General features: G+C 50.2%; 1 protein-coding gene across 1 annotated transcript in view; it reads right to left on the bottom strand.

The window, feature by feature from the left end:
• The window catches only part of LOC122388119, an 89,024-nt gene that overhangs the window by 37,000 nt on the left and 44,734 nt on the right, over positions 1–7,290 (bottom strand). The window lies entirely within an intron of this gene.

Genomic DNA, 7,290 nt, shown 5'->3' with positions numbered 1-7,290 from the left:
CTTCAATTCAGATCCAACTATCCACCACCCAGCCGGGATACCTAACGGTGATACCTCCACGCTTGGGGCCTAAGAACCTGACTTCGGTCGGGTTCGTCAAGCCAGGGCGTAACAGGCTGCGTCTTCTATGAGCAGCTGGAGCTTAACGAACGGCTTTCCAAAACTCACTATCTCTCATCAACCTACCGACCTTGAAATTGCCAAATACAACCACTAAAATTACATCTGTTTAATTTTCTATTCTTTTTTTGCGCCTGATTCTCCACTCTACAAATAACTCTAACAGACATGGACTCATACACCACCACAACACAAGACATCGAACTGCACCATCTCGGCTCCTACGTCGTCGGCCAATACACGGACCCCCGGCTGAATATGGCCAAGGAGTCCGCATTCAAAATAAATCGCACACTCAGAGACATCACAAAAAGCACTACGCTACGCATCACACCCCAGCACAAATGCATCCTCATCAAGACATCCAACGAAACACAGACAAAAGCACTTCTGTCCACCACCACCTTCGCCAATCACGACGCATCCTTCACACTACACCGCACCCTCAACACGACCCGAGCCACTATCCGCACGAACCCACTAGACACACCACTAGCAGTCATCGGAGACGAGTTGGCGTCCCAGGGCGTCAGCTCAATTCGTCGACTGGCTTCCACCCACCACTACACCATCCTGCAACTCACCTTTAACACCACGATCCTACCTCCTCACGTTACACTACAACACTGCCGATACAGCACACGTCTTCACGCGCCACTGCCCCTTCGCTGCAAGAAGTGTCAGCGCTACGGTCACGGAGAACGTGCTTGCACCTCCCGTACTGCACGCTGTGCACGTTGTGGCGAGGGGCATCCGTCAGAGGGGTGCACTCGTCCCTTTCGATGCGCTGCCTGTGACGGATCGCACCCGGTCACTGACTCCAAATGCCCTAAGTGGCTATTTGAGCGGGAAGTGACCAGGTACGCGGCGAGCATGCATGTACCACCAGCCCTTTCACGCACCCTGGTCTCCAAGGCACCAGCAGTACATCTAGCCGAAACATTTAAACACGCAAACGTAACAGGAAGCACCTACGCCTCAGTCGCTTCACGCACCAACGCAAAACTCCAGCCACTAGCACAGCACCCACCGAGCTGTCGCCGACCTGCCATCATCCCAACACCACCTCACCCACCTCGCTGGATCCCCACCAGGGAGGCCCTCCTTCCTACACCGCCCTATCCGCCTCACCCCAGACCGCCACAGGGATGGAGAGTGCCCGGTCCGCTGCCGGGACCCCCGTTCTTGAGGCGGGACTTCCCGCTCCTACCTCCACCTCCACACTGTATACCTCCCACCCACCCTAACCAGCCTCCGTCCACCCGACCCAAGCCTCCAACCCGCACCACTGCAACCTCCACCGGCCCCCCACCAATCACCCAGACCGTCTCCACTTCCACAGACCCTCCTCCTCCACCCACTCTGCGGTCTGTTTACACGCAGACTGACCCTGATCCCCATCCATGCTCTCAGAGCAGCTCCAGCCTATACATCACTCCCTCCAACTCCTCAACCCGATCATCCGCTTCGAACCCAAGTTCAGGCCCAGCCTCAAACACACGGATTCCTCGTCCCATCTCGCCTCCAAAACACGTCCGCTCACGCTCTTTATCTCCCGTTCAGCGAAACATCGAATCCCTCCACCAACCTCTTCCCTCCCCTCTCATGACACGCGCCTCCCGCAAACGAAAGGCGAGGGATCTGGCTGACCAATCCAATCCTACTCCAGTCTCGCACTATGTGTCAGAGACTACTCATATCAACCGCGCAGTTCCCTCTAAATGACGCACTTGCTACAATGGAACACACGCGGGCTACTTACGAAGTGGCCGGAGTTCAAAGGTGAAATTCTCCGAACGAACCCGGTCCTGGCTGCACTCCAAGAGACCCATTTTCGAGATTCAGACCAATGGTTTAAAATCCCAGGGTACACTTGGCATACACATAACGTTAACGAACAAAACAGACGAGGAGGAGCGGCCATCCTCATAGCCAACAGTGTCCCGCACAATAGAGTAGCTATCAACACACCACTCAACTGCGTTGCTATACGTTTAAGGATAGGCTACACACAAGTCACCACACTGTCAATATACATACCACCTTGCCAAGCCAACCCAACACCACAGGAGCTGGATGACTTAATCAGCCAGCTCCCAGCACCCTTACTTCTCATGGGCGACGTCAATGCACAACACCCAGCATGGGGAAGCCCGTGCAGCGACCCCCGCGGTAACACCATCGAAGCAGCCATAAACAAACACAACCTTACAGTACTCAACACAGGCGAAGGCACCAGGCTTAACCTAAGGGGCATCGACCGAGCCATAGACCTAACGTGCTGCACAAGTTCAATCCATCACCTATTTGATTGGGCAATATCGTCAGACCCAGGGCCCAGTGACCACTACCAAATTAAACTTACACTTAGTCCGAGGTCAATTCGCCACGTTAAAACCTTTACTCCAGGTTGGAATTTAAAAAGGGCTGACTGGTCGAAATTTGAGGAAATGGTGAACCTCTCACTGGGTGACACAGATCATCCAGACATTTCAGTAATTCTAAGAGCCATCGGCTCCGCAGCACAAGCCAGTGTGCCCAAAAGTAAGCAACCACCCAAAAAGGCATCAGCGCCATGGTGGACTCCAGCCTGCAGCCAAGCAATAGCAATCAGGAAAAGAGCACTAAAACAATTTAAACGTTGCATATGCGAGGCGCACCGCCTAGCGTACAAACAAGCTGCTGCATCTTGCAAAACTATCTTTAAAACAGAGCGCACTAACTCTCATGGCAATCATTTGCATCCAAATTCAATCGCTTCACACCAACAGCAAAAATCTGGAAGCTTCTTAAAGCTTTCCACCTCAAACGCGCACCCCCAGGGCCATTCCCTTCGCTTAAAGTAAGAGGGCAGGAAATTACTGACCCAGAGCAAGTCATGATGGAATTTGCGAAACATTACCATTCAGTGTCAGCTAACAGCTCATACCCACCACAACTCAGGTCACGACTAGGAAATCTTGCCAATAGCTGCGACTTCACCTCCAACAACTACGAAATTTATAACAAACCATTTACACTACACGAGTTATCACATGCCATCAGCAAGTGCGGAAACACGTCGGTTGGGCCGGACGACATACATTACGAATTTTTCCGACGCCTCAGTAAACAATCATTAACGTACCTCTTAGCGGCCATTAATAACCTCTTCATAAACCACTCCTACCCGACCACTTGGCGGGAAAGCACTATCATACCAATTTCAAAACCAAACAAAGACAAGCAACATCCCAGTGGCTATCGCCCCATCTCACTCACTAGCTGCGCCAGTAAGGTAGTCGAGCGCATGGTCAACACACGCCTCATACACCACCTGGAAACAAATGACCTGCTCGACGAACACCAATGCGGCTTCAGGCGCGGAAAGTCAACAACAGACAACATCATTAGACTCATCTCAGACATCAGCACAGGATTTTACCGCAAACGGACAACAGTAGCAGTATTTCTAGATATCACAGCAGCTTTCGATCGAGTACAAAAACCGGCAATTATTTACAAGCTTCACCAACTAGGACTGCGCGGACATCTCGCTCACTTCATCATCAACTTTCTTGCGGACCGAACCTTCCAAGCTAGGTGCGGCACAACACTCTCACCAGCAACATCTCAGGATCAAGGTCTCCCTCAAGGTAGTGTTCTGTCACCAACGCTCTTCCTTATTATGATCAACGACATGTTCACCACAGCAAAGTACTATGTAAAATACTCACTTTTTGCGGACGACGTGGCCATTTGGGCTACACACCACGACCTCTTCAAGGTCGAAAAAGACGTCCAACTTGGCCTGAACAAAATTGCATTATGGTGCAAAGAATGGGGCTTCACCATATCAACCGAGAAGTCCGCCTCTGTAACCTTCACTAGAAACCGGAAAACCACTAACACTAGGTTAAACCTTAACGGCAAAGCAGTTAAGGAAGCCAAAGATTTCAAATTCTTAGGAGTCCGCATAGATCGAAACTTAACATTTTCTAAGCACATCAAAGACATCAAAAACAAGTGCGCAAAGCGCATGAACCTCCTCCGTGCGCTCACAGGCACAGACTGGGGCGGCGACCGAAAAACCATTTTGCAACTATACAAGGCCATCATCAGACCCATTTTAGAGTACTGCAGTATAGCTTATCACGGAAGCCTAACAGATCACCAGATAAAACAAATAGAAGCCATCCAGAACACATGTCTGCGCATTGCAACCGGGGCCATACCCAGTACACGAAACACGACACTTCTGGCCGACGTCAACATGTTGAATTGCCAGGAAAGACGTATGCAACAACTTTGCCGATATGCCATTAACGTTAAAACAACTCCGAACCACCCAGTGCAACACTGCTTCCGGCCGATAAGCAGACTCGGATGTCATAGACATTCCCGATTACGACACCCATCACTAAATGATCAGTTGAGCACCTGCTTATCTAAACTGCAATTTACTTTACCGGATCTGGCACCCAGGCCTCGAGCAAAACCCTTCTGGCTAAAGGCACCACCCAAAATCGAATATCTTTTCTCTGGAAACAAATCAGACATCACACCAACAGAAATGCAGTCGAAATTTAACGAATACAAAGCACAGCGCCCAAACAAAACATTCATGTACACTGACGGCTCAAAACAGGAACACAAAGTAGCTTTTGCACTGACGACTCCGCACTTTGAATTAAGCAGACGTTTACCGGATAACTTCTCCATTTTCACAGCTGAGGCCATGGCCCTCTTATTCGCCGTCAAATTATGTACCCATGAAAAGCTTAGTAACGTAGTAATCTGCACCGACTCAAAATCAGTCTTACAAGCCCTGAGTAACATCACAAGCCCAACACATTTCATCATTTCTCGCATTCAAAATTCTATCCCTGAAAAACGAAACATTAAATTTCTTTGGATCCCTGGACATGCTTCTATCTCTGGAAACGAAAAGGCATTTATTAGCACTTAGCTATTAGCACTTCTCTTTAGATATTTACAAGACACTAAGCTAACAGGAGCACTCTAAAGCACACATAAACGAACAGTTAAGTGCCGTGCCCAACATCTCAACAGTAGACTTAGCGGTAATCACACTCGAGAATTCTCCTGGCTCCGCTGTGCGCTGGTCCAAGCTTGGTGCCAGTTACGCCGGCTGACACCCAGTACACCACTCAACCGTGCGCTGGTCCAAGCTTGGTGCTAGATACGCCGGCTGATACTCACTACACCACTCAGCCGGGCGCTAGTCCAAGCTTGGTGCCAGTTACTCCGGCCGACATTCACCACACCACTCAGCCGTGCGCTGGTCCAAGCTTGGTGCCAGTCGCGCGCAGACAGGAGAGATTCAAAATTAAGAGAGGCCAACTGGTCTTCACCTCCTCAAAGTTGTTAAATGGCCATGCAGTCTTGTCCTTCAGACAATAACTAGATGGCATGTTTTGCGCTATAACTGTGCGTTTTGATAGATGCGTTTGAGGGGGCATTAGTTTGGGTGTGGGAACTTATAATTTTTATTTGTCTTCTTTTGTTCGAGTTGGACATTTGTTTGAACGGCATGGTATGCTGGTGCTGGTTGCGGGTTGTTAGACCTTTCTCATGGTTTGCCTTTATCGAACTCAAACACACCCTACCCTACCCTAACCTACCCATACCCTACCTTACTAATAACCTACACATAGTTACCCTTCTCATACTCGATTAAAGTAACGTACCAAATTTGAGCGCAATCGGCCCAGCCGTTCTTGAGATATAAAACTGGCCCTTTGCACGTGCGCACGCGCTGAGACTCTAGATGACTTGTGCCAGCCACCTTTCTAAATGGTCCCCAACAGTGTACAAAATTTGAGCGAAATCGGCCCAGCCGTTCCTAAGATGTATAAGTGGACCCCTCACGTGCGCACGTGCAATCGATCCACCCTACCTGTGACAAACGACCATGCATCGCCAGGTGAGTGCCCCCTCCACCCACAGTCCAAGTTTCAGCGCAATCGGCCCAGTAGCAGCTAAGTGATTCCTAGTACAATAATGTGCTGTTTACTGGTAGGCGCTTATTTTCAGTATTTGTAATTCCCCTTTGCGGGCGGTGCATTGCAGCCCATGCTTTGATAGCTATTGTCAAAAGTTGTATGACCTGCCGGCCATAAGCCATCGATCGCATTTTGTCGAAAAATACCTGTAGCGTTAACAAAACACGGTCGTATGTTTGTGTCATTTTCACAAAAGTTTATTGACTTTTCGATAATATTTTGGGTGGATATTGGTCAGAAAAGAATGCTCTTTCCGAATATGTACGTTTCATAGCGACTGATCAGCGTTTTCAATACGTTTTGATGTTGTAAAGGACAACGCGCTCCGCGCGAATCAAATTTTCCAATTAATTTTTCATCATTAAGGAAATGGTACGGATCATCGCTTTTTATTTGTTTTTCTATCATTCACTTTCACTTTCTATCATTTTCACTTTTCTATCATTCACATTCACTTCACTTCATTTGTAAATACACTTCTCTACTCATCAAACCAAGGCTTTGGAGGAAGACGGAAGACGAGGAAGCGAGGGCGACATGAAGAGCCCTGGTGGCTGACGAGTGCTCGGAAAGGAACACGTTTCCCGATCACCACGATCGGATGACTGTAAACTGGGACGACTCAGTTTACACTGGTGACCCCGACGTGATCCGGGCTACTCGTGGACCACACCATGGAGTCGAGCGAAGCCACCCGGCAGCACACCGCTCCTCCCGCAACCAGCTTCAGCTCGCCGGCACCCGAACCCGAGGCAGCAGGTCGGCTCACAGCCCTGCTAGCCACCATCGCGACCCTCATCGTCCGAGTACAGCAAATGGAGGCCACCCAGCGTCGACTCAAAGGCGCAGCATCGCAACTTGGACGAAGCCAGCATCAACGACGCCATGAAAACCGCCCTCTAAAGCCAGCGCATCCGTCAACCTACGAGATCTGCTGGTACCACCAGCGCTTCGGTGCCAGAGCGCGTCGCTGCAAAGCGCCGTGCAGTTTCTCCCACCGCAACAAAGGTCGACATCGCAGCCGTCAGACGCCTCGCCCGTCACGCCCTCCGACGCCGACGTACCCAGACAGCTCTGTCTGCTGGTACCACCAGCGTTTCGGCAACAAGGCCCGCCGCTGCGAACCTCCGTGCAGCCGGGCAAAAGCATCTGCCGCCGCAACACT

This window comes from Amphibalanus amphitrite, unplaced genomic scaffold (genome assembly GCF_019059575.1).
Source record: "Amphibalanus amphitrite isolate SeventyFive unplaced genomic scaffold, NRLGWU_Aamphi_draft 000309F_arrow, whole genome shotgun sequence".
Lineage (NCBI taxonomy): Eukaryota > Metazoa > Arthropoda > Thecostraca > Balanomorpha > Balanidae > Amphibalanus > Amphibalanus amphitrite.
This window is presented reverse-complemented; position numbering and strand designations above follow the sequence as displayed.